We start from the raw sequence: 12,947 nt of genomic DNA, 5'->3' as shown, positions 1-12,947 counted from the left end.
CATGTCCTTGTTCATACATGTATGAATAAGGACATGACATTTTCTGGCTGCCTAAGTCACTTGTGCTAGGGGTGCAACTATCCCCCCATCACATAACTGTAAATATCCCAGCATGTGCAGTGTCTCTGACTCCTCCCACCATCACCACTTCAAACCACTGAAGCGGTCATGGTGGTTAGAGTGTTCCTTTAATATCTCTCAGAAGAACTGATTTCATTTCATTTGATCATCCTCTAGTTGTGTTAAATTAGCACGGGGGGGTCGTGGCGGCGTTTTATTACTTATATACCTTAACTATAGTATATATTTTATATGCGGCCCGAGAAAATTTCTCGGCACTCAATGTGGCCCAGAGAAGCCAAAAGGTTGGACACCCATGATTTAAATGGTTCAAACAGTCTACCACAAAATACAGAGAGGTAACTGACAGACCTGACATTAAAAAACAGCTTGAAAACTTCCAAAACAACAACTATGAGGTAAGCCCACGAGGTGTGAACCAGGCAGCAAAGAACTTCCATAACATACTACACACCATTGCAGAAACAGCCCAACTGAGAAAAGTCAACTACAAGAAACCATCCACCAAACAACCCAATAAATGGTTCGACAAAGAATGCAAAGAATTAACCACTTGCCGCGCGGTCACGGACCCCCCCGCGCGTGTGCCCGGCGGACCCGATGTCCGACGGTCACTCGGCGATCGGCGGGGGAGAGGGAGAAAGGCAGGCAGCTTGTGTAAACAAGCTGCCTGTCAGTTCTCCCTGTGTAGAGACACTGATCATACGGTTCTACTATGTAGAACCGTTGATCAGTGTCCCTACACCTCAAGCCACAGCCAATCACAGTTAGAATCACGCCCCTAGGGACACACAGCCCCTCCCTCTCAAATAAAGTTAACCCCTTCACTGCCAGTGTAATTTTACAGTAACAGTGCATATATATAGCACTGATTACTGTAGAAATGTCACTGGTAACCCCAAAAGTGTCAAAAATGTCAGTCAAGGGTCCGATCTGTCCGCCGCACTGTCGCAGTACCGAAAAAAATCGCAGATCGCCGCCATTACGCGTTAAAAAAAAACAACAAAAATGACAAAAATCTTTCCCTTTGTTAGTAAACGCAATAACTTTTGCGCAAACCAATAAAAATACGCTTTTTGCAATTTTTTTTTTTACCAAACATATGTAGCATAAAACAAATTGGCCGAAAATGTTAAAAAATTTAGATTTTTCCTTTTTTTTATGGGGAATTTAATATAAAAAAAATGTGAAAAATATTGTTATTTTTGCAAAATTGACGCTCTTTTTTTGTTTATAGCGCGTGATCAAAAAATCGCACAGGTGATCAAATACCACCAAAAGAAAGCTCTGTTTGTAGAAAAAAAAGGACACCAAATTCGTTTAGGTACAGGGTACGGCCGCGCAATTGTCCGTTAAAGTCAAGCAGTGCCGAATCGCAAAATACCCCCTGGTCTTTTAGCAGCCAAATCCTCCTGGGCTTAAGTGGTTAAGGAACACCCTACGGACAGCCTCCAATAACAAACACAGAGACCCCAACAACACTGACCTAAGGATAGCCCATAGCATTTTACAGAAAAAATACAAAGAAACCCTTAAAAAGAAAAGGCAAAAGTTAATCCCTAACAACCTGCAACAGTTAGAAGAGGCACTTCAGGCACTTCAGGAAAATTCTTTCTGGGAAATATGGAAGAATATTGGCTCAGCACTGGTGACATCTGGTTTAACTACTTTAAGAACCTCTACAAAGATATTCCAGAAGAGAAGTTAACTGTAGAAGAAAAAGACATCATCAAAAGACTAAAAGATATGGAGGAAAAAATCAAGGACTTCCAGAACCCCCTGGATGTACCAATTACACTAAAAGAAATTATGGAGAAAATCCAATACCTGCAAACTAAAAAAGCCAGCGGGATGGATGGAATCCTGCCTGAAATGATTAAACATGGATCCCCAGATATACACGCTGCAATATGTAGAGTGTTCAATCTGGTCCTAAATGCTGGTTACTACCCTAAAGTATGGAACCAAGGCCTCATAACACCTATCCATAAGAGTGGAGACCAATATGATCCAGCCAACTACAGAGGGATATGTGTCAGCAGAACATTAGGGAAACTTTCCAACAGTATTCTCAACAAACGGATCCTAAACTTCCTAACACAACACAACGTCCTCAGCAGAAGTCAGGCGGGGTTCATGCCAAACCATCGCACTACAGACCACATCTACACTCTGCAAAGTCTCATTAGGAACCATATCCACAATACAAAACATGGAAAGATATTCGCCTGTTTTTTGGACTTTAAGAAGGCATTTGACTCTGTGTGGCACCCAGGCTTGTTCCTCAAACTATTGGAAAGTGGAATAGGAGGGAAAACATACAACGTCATCAAGAGTTCATATACTGAGAACAGCTGCAGCGTAAAGGTGAATGGGAAAAGAACCAAATGCTTCCAACAGATCCGGGGAGTCAGACCGGGCTGCAGCCTAAGTCCAACCCTCTTCAACATCTACATTAATGAACTGGCTGCAGCTCTAGAATCCTCCCCAGCACCTGAACTGACTCTGCATGACACTGAGGTGAAGTTCCTGCTGTATGCGAATGACCTCTTACTTCTGTCACCAACAGAAAGAGGCCTACAAGACAGCCTGGAATTGCTGGAGAAATATAGAGCCACATGGACACTAGGGATGATCGAACTTTTGAAATGTTCAGTTCGACCAGAACACCCGAACTTCCCGAAAGATTGGCCCTGATTTCAGAACACCATTGAAATCAATGGGACCCGAACTTTGGTAATCAAAAAACACCATTTTGAAGCCCTAAAACCCAATAAATGCCCCTAACAAGTGCCTAGGGTTCTGGGTCATGCCCCAGGGACTATTAATCACACAAAAAAAAGTTCTTAAAAATTGTCGTTTTTTGATAGAGAGCCAATTATTGAAAAAAAAAAAAAAAAGATTTCTTTGGATTTAGTGTCTGGGGGGTCTAAAAAGTGTACCTGTGAAGTTTCAGCTCTGTATCATGTCCAGAATCAGAAAAAAAAAGATTGTTTGTATTAGAATTTCAGTGGAGCAGGCTAGTGTCTCCGCTATTTTCACTCCCGCCATTTTTGTTGCAGGCGTTTATTGGGCTTTTTTGTGGAAGTCTTTGGAGGCAGGCATGACATCTGAACTTCTGTGTAGGGGTATACATACATATATGTGTGTGTGTGTGTGTGTGTGTGTGTGTGTGTGTGTGTGTGTATGTGTATGCGTATGTATATATACACATATACATATATAGGTGTGTAAGTAGCAGAACCCTATGCCTGCGCTAATGAAATAATTTGAAGGCATAGGGCTACGCTCCTATCACACCTATATGTGTGTAAGTGTATAAATACATATAAGTGTGTGTGTGTATATATACCCCTATACAGAAGTTCAGATGTAATGCCTGCCTCCAAAGACGCCCAAAAAATGCCAAAAATAACGCCTGCAACAACACACCTGGGCGTTTTTGTTCCAGGCGTTTTTTGGGCATTTTTTGGGCGTCTTTGGAGGCAGGCATAACATCTGAACTTCTGTATAGGGGTATATATACACACACACACATATATATGTATTTATACACATACAAACATATAGGTGTGATAGGAGCAAAGCCCTATGCCTGCAAATAATTTCATTAGCGCAGGCATAGGGTTCTGCTACTTTCACACCTATATATATATATATGTGTATGTGTATATATACATACGTGTGTGTGTGTGTGTGTGTGTATATATATACCCCTACACAGAAGTTCAGATGTTATGCCTGCCTCCAAAGACGCCCAAAAAAACGCCTGGAACAAAAACGCCCAGGTGTGTTGTTGCAGGTGTTTTTTTGGGCATTTTATGGGCGTCTTTGGAGGCAGGCATAACATCTGAACTTCTGTATGGGGGTACATATACACACACACATATATGTATTTATACACATACACACATATAGGTGTGATAGGAGCGTAGACCTATGCCTGCAAATAATTTAATTATCGCAGGCATAGGGTTCTGCTACTTTCACACCTATATGTGTATGTGTATATATACATACATGTGTGTGTGTGTGTGTATATATACCCCTACTGTGACGGTATGCGAGGTGAGATAGTAGATAATCGCTATATTTCACCTCGCATACGTTCTGTGGTGAGAGACTGAACCGGAATCCAGCCCAGGTTTTCCAGCCTCTGTGACAGGCTGGGTTCCGGTCCAGAGATTGTGAGTTACCTGAGTCCATGCTCAGGTGGACTTTAAATTAACAGGAAAAGAGCACAGAAAGGCTCTGGCCTGAGACTCAGAAGGGAATCTGAGAGAGGAGCTCTGTGTGGACTTTCAAAAGAACAGGTTTGCTTTACTATGTGTTTTTGGGGGTGATGGGGACCAGCCCCACACTGTATAGTGAGGAAAACCTTTGTTTAGTTTAGCGCCGGACGGCAAGGATTTATTTTATTGTTTTGTTGTTTTTGTATCTTTGCAAACCTTTGCTGAAATAAAGCTGGCAATCCACCAGACTTTAAAGAAACTACCTGCGTGCTGGCCTTAAGTTCCTGTGAAAGGTGGTCCCTGTGAGCTAATCTCCCACACGTGGTGGACTCAGCGGGCACTTTCTAAAGATGGAGGAAATGCTAAAGGCCCTGCTACAGGCCAATGCAGCTCAGCGAGAAACAAACCGCCAAATCACAGAGGCCGCTAGAGCACAACAGGAGGCTACTGCAGCACAACTGGCAGCACAACAGGCAGCCCAGCAGGAGATGAACCGCCAAATTGCAGAGGCCACTAGAGCACAACAGGAGGTTGCTGCAGCACAACAGGCAGCACAACAGGAGGTTGCTGCAGCACAACATGCAGCCCAGCAGGAGATGAACCGACAATTTGCAGAGGCTCTGCTGGAGTTGAAAAAAGCATTTGCATCTCCTGTGCCAGCTGAACCAAAATTGGTACGTGCCTCGTACCACCTGCAAAAGATGACACCGGCTGATGATGTGGAAGCATACCTGGCGACTTTTGAGAGGGTCGCTGTCCGTGAAGGTTGGTCAAACGAACAGTGGGCGGGTCTGTTGGCCCCATTTCTGACAGGAGAACCGCAGAAAGCATATTTTGACCTGGACCCAGATAAGGCCCAGGACTATGAGACTCTGAAAATGGAGATACTCGCACGCTTGGGTGTCACCATGCCGGGCCCAGCGCGTGCATCAGTGGACCTATTCCAGCAGCAAGCCACCCCCTTCTCAAATGTTTGACCTGATCCACCTCACCAAAAAGTGGTTGCAACCAGAGACCTTGACGGGCCCCCAGATCGTGGAGCGTGTGGTAATGTACCAGTACCTGCGTGCACTCCCTGCTGCTCTGAGGAAGTGGGTCGGACAGGGGGACCCCAAAACTGCAGCCCAATTGGTGGACCTAGTGGAGAGGTACAGTGCTACTGAGGACTTGGTGAACACGTCTACGCCCCACTTCAGTGTGTCTAGGGGTGCAAGATCGCCCAGCGGTTCTGGTAAGACTGTTCCAGGGTTAAAGTGCATGGGAAAACTAGATAAGACTGTGGTTACAGCTAATGAGACTGTTGGTCCTAGGCCTGAAGACTGGCCAAAGAAGCCAGGAAGGTCTTTGGGGCTGCTAAGAGGACTAAGGGTAGAACACATACAGTGTTTCCGCTGCCATGCATTTGGGCATATTGCTGCAAACTGTCCTATAAATGATGAACCTATGCAATGCGATTTTGCTTATAGGAAAAGACGCATATCTTTGTTTGCACAGGTCGCATATACTGCTTCATGTCAGAGTCGCATTAAAAAAAAATGTGTGTTATTGCAGTGGATGGAAAGCCGCTCACAGCCCTGCTAGACTCTGGAAGTGTAGTGACCCTAGTCAGAAGTGATTGTGTAAATCCCACAAAACTACACCCCAGCACTATCGAGGTCATTTGCATCCATGGGGACACTCGGGACTACCAGACCGCAGTGGTTGAGGTTGATACCCCTTGGGGCAGTGTGACCCATTCAGTGGGGGTGGTGCCTTCGCTACTTCATGAAGCTTTAGTGGGGAGGGATTTCCCCCATTTTTGGAGGTTGTGGGAGAACAAGGGGAGGCTGGAGAGAGCTCCCCCTGCTCCGGAAGCACAGGAACTCTCACCAGACCCTTTTTGCCAAAGTGAAGGAAACCCTGTTGGGGGAATCGAGGGAGCTGGAGATCCTCTTCCTTTCCCTGTCATGGCTGGGGAGCCGGAGGACCTGGAAGCTAGCTCCCAGCCGGAGGGTAACAAACAGGAGGACATTTCTGGACCTGACAATGAGAGTAGCCAGAATGTGGTACCCGACTTAGAAGTCAGGAGAGAGGATTTTTGTACCGAGCAATTACGAGATGTCACCCTCCTTAGAGCCAGAGAAAACGCTAAGATGGTGCAGGGGGAACCAGTAGATCCTCACTGGGGGGTGTCTTTTCCCTACATGGCCATTAAAAACAATTTACTGTATCAGGTGATAAAACGTGGAGAGGATGAGGTTGAACAGCTGCTGGTTCCCAAACCCTTCCGTAAATTGGTCCTAGACCTGGCCCATGGTCATGTAATGGGGGGACATCTCTGTATCGAAAAGACCAGGGAGAGAATCACCCAGAGATTTTTCTGGCCCGGGTTGCATGCAGATGTCAGGGGGTACTGTGAATCATGCCCTGAGTGCCAAATGTCGGCACCATTGCCCCATTTTCGCAGTCCCCTGGTCCCTCTACCAATCCTCGAGGTTCCTTTTGAGAGGATCGGCATGGAACTGGTGGGGCCGGTAGTGAAGTCTGCCCGGGGTCACCAGCATATTCTGGTAATCCTAGACAATGCGACACGCTATCCTGAGGCCATACCCTTGCGTAACACTTCCGCTAAGGCTATCGCCAAGGAGTTAGTCCAGGTGTTTAGTCGAGTGGGAATCCCAAAAGAGATCTTAACCGATCAGGGCACCCCATTTATGTCCAGGGTTACCAAGGAACTGTGTAGATTATATAAAATCTCCCATCTCCGTACCTCTGTCTACCACCCCCAAACGGATGGTTTGGTCGAAAGATTTAATAAAACCTTGAAAAGTATGCTAAAAAAGGTGGTTGACAAAGATGGAAGAAATTGGGATTTTTTGCTCCCATATCTTATGTTTTCCATACGAGAGGTTCCGCAACCATCCACAGGCTATTCTCCCTTTGAGCTCTTGTATGGTAGACATCCCAGGGGGCTGCTGGATGTTGCCAAAGAAACATGGGAAGGTGAGGCCACCCCATATAGAAGCGTCATAGAGCATATCTCCCTGATGCAAGATAGAATCGCTGCTGTCCTGCCACTGGTACGAGAACATATGGAGCGAGCGCAGGAGGCCCAGAGGAGGGTCTATGATCGGGGTGCCAGAGTCTGTACTTTCAGCCCCGGGGACAGAGTGTTGGTACTGGTTCCCACGGTTGAAAGTAAGTTTCTAGCCAAGTGGCAGGGTCCCTTTGAAGTTATTGAAAGGGTAGGAGAGGTCAACTATAAAGTCTACCAACCAGGGAAAAGGAAACCACAACAAATTTATCATGTGAATCTCTTAAAGCCCTGGAAGGACAGAGAGACTTTATTGGCTGCATCTCCGGCCCCAGCAGACCGGGTGCCGGTGACACCTGATGTCCCCATAACAGATTCCCTGTCGGTGGCACAACAAAATGATGTTAGGGGGTTTGTGTACAAAAATAGACTTTTTCTCCCCCTTACCTGGACTGACCAATGTGATCCAGCATGATATAGTGACAGAACCAGGGGTTCGCGTAAATTTAAAGCCATATAGAATCCCAGAGGCCAGGCGAGAGGCAGTCGCAAAGGAAATAAAAAATATGTTAGAGTTGGATGTAATAGACACTTTCAGGTTTTGTAACGATTTTAGGAAACTCAACAGTGTATCCAAGTTCGATGCATACCCGATGCCTCGGGTCGACGAACTCATGGACAGGTTGGGACAGGCCCGCTACATAACAACCCTAGATCTAACGAAAGGCTATTGGCAAATACCCCTAACTGAATCAGCCAAAAAGAAGACTGCCTTTTCCACTCCTGAGGGCTCGTTTCAATACAAGCGGATGCCTTTCGGTCTGCATGGGGCCCCTGCATCCTTCCAGAGAAGGATGGACAAAACTTTGAGACCACATCGCTCATACGCAGCTGCTTATTTGGACGATGTGGTCATCCATAGCCTAGATTGGGACTCGCATCTGCCCCGAGTACAAGCAGTGGTAGATTCCCTTAGGGAAGCAGGTCTCACGGCCAACCCAAAAAAGTGTGCCATAGGCCTGGAGGAGGCCAAATACCTTGGGTATGTTATTGGTCGGGGACTGGTCAAGCCTCAGACCAATAAGATTGAGGCAATTCAAAAGTGGCCCCAACCGGTAAACAAAAAACAAGTTCGGGCCTTCCTAGGCATTACGGGGTATTACCGGCGGTTTATACCTAACTGCCACCATTGCCGCTCCTCTGACTGACCTAACGAAGGGTAGAGGGTCGGTCATGGTCAAATTGAATCCTGAAGCGGAGGAGGCGTTTCAGAGGTTAAAGCAGGCCCTTTGTGTACTTCCGGTGCTGGTGACTCCAGACTTCACAAAGGAGTTTGTGGTACAGACTGACGCCTCCAAGGTGGGCCTAGGTGCTGTACTTTCCCAGAACAGAGGTGGTGAGGAGCACCCGGTTGTATACCTGAGCCGAAAGCTGAACAAGCATGAAAAAAACTATGCTATTGTTGAGAAGGAATGTCTTACTGTTAAGTGGGCTTTGGACTCCCTGAAGTATTACTTGTTGGGGAGGTCGTTTAAGTTGGTCACTGACCATGCCCCCCTGAAGTGGATGTGTGACAACAGGGAGAAAAATGGGCGCGTGACAAGATGGTTCCTGGCTCTACAGCCGTTCAAATTTACAGTAGAGCATAGGCCGGGCAAGCTCCAAAACAATGCGGATGCCCTCTCCCGCATGCACTGTATGATTGGGTCTATTGCTCATTTGCTGGCGCTTGAGCAGCAGTGGCGGAGCCAGAGGGCTAGCTGGGGTGGCAATTGACACCCCAGACAAAGTCCTTGCCACCCCTGTTGCCACCCCGCTCGCGCTCGCTAAAAATATGCACTCATAAATAGTATTAGAATGAGTGGGCGCCTGCAGCGCCTAGTTCTACTGTCCTGACTGCAGAGCTGGTACAAGAGGTGGGCGGACCTGGGCGGAGTGTTGAGGGGGGCTTCAGCTCATTCTGCATTTAAGTGACAGGCATGGTTGACAGTGGTGATCTGGGCAAAGTTGTTGCCGACTGTCCCCGCCCGCTGGTTTGCCCTCCACCTGCAGTGCTTGCTTCTGTATTCTTTCATCATTCTGGGTCTGGTCTCGGCATTTTCCGACAGCTTCTGTGTTCGCCTGTGGCTCCGCCCACTATCTGTAGCACTTCCCTAGAGTTTGTGCTACGGGTCTGATAGGTGGTGGGTGGGGACAGAAGCAGTCAGGAAATGGAGACTAGACCTGGAATGATGAAAACATACAGAAGTAAGCACTGCAGGTGGTGGGCGGGGACAGATGTCGTCATGCTGGGACTAGACCTGATGTAAGAACACTGACTGAAGTATTACAGGTAGAGTGCAATTTTGTTCTGCTATTTTTACCTGGAAATGATTGCAGAATCAAGGAGTACTCAGTGGACTTTTAATAGTTCTTAAAGTGACTTTGTACTATTGGATTAGTTATGTTGGAGGCACTGTTCTTTATTCATTTGCCTACTTACTATTAGGGCTCATTTACACTTGCAGGCATGGCTGAGCATCATTTTAATCACTCCCTTCCTCTCCCTAGGCTGCAAAGTGTTCAGATGCCACAGACATGATGCTTTGTATTGAGGCTGCAGGAACAATGCCTGTATTTGCATTACAGTTGTGCTGCATTTAGGGGATTAAAACAGGTGATGAGGAGGTGACATATCACCTCCATATTGCCTGCCACACATCTCTAAAAAGCTATCTCAGCAGTCCGTGCCACATGTGTAAACAAGCACTTACTGCTAATTCAGTTGTACTTGACAATATTTGAAACCTACTGTATTATCTTTTTTTTAATAATGATGTCTTTTAACCACTTCAACCCCGGAAGGTTTTACCCCCTTAATGACCAGGCCATTTTTGCGATACGGCACTGCATTGCTTTAACTGACAATTGTGCAGTCATGTGACGCTGTACCCAAATAAAATATAAAATTGATCTCATTTTTTTCCCCCATAAATGGGGCTTTCTTTTGGATATATTTGATCACCTATGCTGTTTTTATTTTTTGCGCTATAAACAAAACAAAAAAAAAAAAAACTATTTTGAAAAAAAAAAATCATTATATTATCATTTTAGACCAATATGTATTCTGCTACATATTTTTGGTAAAAAAGATCCCAAAAAGCGTGTATTGATTGGTTTGTGTAAAAGTTATTGTTTCTACAAATTATGGGATAGATTTATGGACTTTTTCTTTTTTTTTTTTAATAGTAATAGCAGCGATTTTTAGTGGGACTGCGACATTGCAGTGGGCAAATCTGACACTAAGTGACACTTTTGGGGAACAGTGACACCAATACAGTGATCAGTGCCAAAAATATGCACTGTTACTGTACTAATGACACTGGCAGGGAAGAGGTTATCATCAGGGATGATCAAAGGGTTAAGTGTGCTATTATGGAGTGCTTTCTAACTGTGGGGGATGGACTGACTGAAAATGGGTGAGATCTGTGTTCCTGATTAGTAGGAACACAAGCTCTCTCTCAGTCATGCGTCCCCTGGAGCCCTTTTACAAAACCAGATATGTGATTTTGCGCTTTAGGGCCTGCCTTAGTAAATGAATGTGGGGCAGCCCTTAAGTGATTAACATACAGTGTATATATACAGTAAAATCACTATGCAATAAATGTATATCAATTACAGATATGTATAATGGAAGCTGCACTGTGGGGTGTTGCGTATAAGACGCACATCATCCTTAGTGCTGAGCAAGCAACTATATCGCTATATTGCACGGTGATTTTATATGTATGCTATAGCACATTGTTCTCACTATTAGGCCTCATTCATACAGGGCATACTGCTGTCTGCGTTTGAGGCTATGCATGCATATCAAATTGAGAGCAGTGGCCTTATTTTAGTGTTTAAGCACTTTTTTTTATTATGTAGTCTATATCATTTGTCCTTTTAACATAGCAGCTAGAAATAATTTTAAAAGACAGGAGCACAGACTTTAGTTTTTTTGCCTTTTTGTTTTGTGAAATTTAGGGGAAGAATTGGCAAACAAGCTGGATTTTTAATATAGAAGAGGCATACTATGTACCTTCCTTACCTTCCTGTACAACTTGAACTATGAGCTGAGCACCTCAGAGTGGGGCACAGACCACCCCTCTTTCTGTCTCCCCTTGTATGTGGACATATCAGATAACCAGAGAGGGGAAGAAGGAGAAGCTGCCTCCATGCCCAGCGGGTGCCACACTGAGACTGAGATAGGAACTGTAAGTACACATCAGGACGGGGGGCGCGCAGTTTGCCATCTCTGCCCTGGGCACTGAATGACCTTGTCCCAGCACTGCCTGACTGACTCACTGAGACTGTCTGAGCGCGGTGAGCAGCAGCAGCGGGCGGGGCCGTGAGTCGCTGCACAGCTAACCAATCATGCGTGCCAGCACACCTGATTGGTTCACTGTGCCGCTACTCATGACGTGATTGGTTCGCCTGTGTGTGTGAGAACTAGCTGCGGGCCGGCATGTCACGTGGGATGGATGTGGCAGGCTGTGTTCTTCACTCCTTCTACCTGAGTGTAACCGTTACCTTAGGTAAGTCTCTCTGGTGGTGGTCTCTGCATGATTGTACTCTTCTAATAGATTAGTCACCTCACACTTCCCAGCTCATCATGGTTCTGTAGAGCAACTCCATAACCCCCCCCCCTAATTTTAATGAAAGGGGTACCTATTTGGTACTGTGGTCACTGGTCCCTGTACACTCACCAGTGCCCAGCCTGGGAAATGTTGGTGTCTGCTTCCTGCATTAGGTGTCAAATCCAGGAGATAGAACACTGAGGTGACCCAAAAAAATTTGTGTACCACCAAGTCCAGGAGATGTAGCCAAAGGATATATGGAAGGCCCCAAAACCTCATTTACCAGGCTAGGAGATAAGATCTAAGGGCACTGGATGGGTGACCCCCAAAGTCTCAGGTATCAAGATCTCTGCAGTCCATAGCTCCAAGACTAGGATATAATAGCTAAGGGCAATGAATGAGTAACCCCCAGTCTCAGGTACCAGGGCCAGCAGATAAGGGCATTGAAAAGTTAACCCCTACAGCCTCATGTAGCAAGGCCAGGAATTAAAATCTAAGGACACTCAATGGGTGACCTCTATAGCAGTGGTTCCCAACTCCGGTCCTCGGGACCCACCAACAGGCCAGGTTTGCAAGATAACTAAATTACATCACAGGTGATCTAATTTGCTGCTCAGTGATTGCAGTATTCTAGTCTGCATCCCCCAAGGTAATACTTAAAATCTGGCCTGTTAGTGGGTCCCGAGGACCGGAATTGAGAACCACTGCTCTATAGCCTCAGGTACCAGAACCAGGCAGAAGATAACATCTAAGGGCACTGAATGGATAACCCCCCATAATAACCTGAAGTACCCAGGCCAGCAGATGAGATCTTGGGGAACTGATTGGTACTGATGCACAACGATTTGTATTCTGCCACATGCAGGTAGACAATGAAAGATTCAAATCTATAAATTGCTGTTTTTTTCTAAGCGCCCTCTACAAATGGCAGTGATGTGGCCCTCAGAAATACCCAGCACAGCAAATAAAAGCACAATGCCACATTCAATATACTGATTGCAGTTCTGTCACTTTCTAAAATTT

The 12,947-nt window shown here is 45.8% G+C and overlaps 1 long non-coding RNA gene and 1 pseudogene across 2 annotated transcripts in view; one reads left to right on the top strand and one right to left on the bottom strand.

The window, feature by feature from the left end:
* Positions 1-4,837, bottom strand: part of LOC309553148 — a 541,993-nt gene extending 537,156 nt beyond the window's left edge. The window contains exon 1 of the long non-coding RNA XR_014225144.1: positions 4,773-4,837. This is a non-coding gene — a long non-coding RNA (uncharacterized lncRNA). The remainder of the gene's footprint in view (positions 1-4,772) is intronic.
* Positions 4,838-4,909: 72 nt separating this feature from the next.
* Positions 4,910-12,892, top strand: LOC309546799 (SCAN domain-containing protein 3-like; annotated as a pseudogene). The gene is made up of 2 exons: positions 4,910-5,544; positions 12,837-12,892. The product of its transcript is annotated as an SCAN domain-containing protein 3-like (transcript).
* Positions 12,893-12,947: the final 55 nt, after the last annotated feature.

Source organism: Pelophylax lessonae (assembly GCF_965119305.1).
Source record: "Pelophylax lessonae genome assembly, chromosome: 1".
In the NCBI taxonomy this organism is placed as follows: Eukaryota; Metazoa; Chordata; class Amphibia; order Anura; family Ranidae; genus Pelophylax; species Pelophylax lessonae.
Note: the sequence above shows the minus strand (reverse complement) of the source record. Positions and strands in the feature narration are given on the sequence as shown.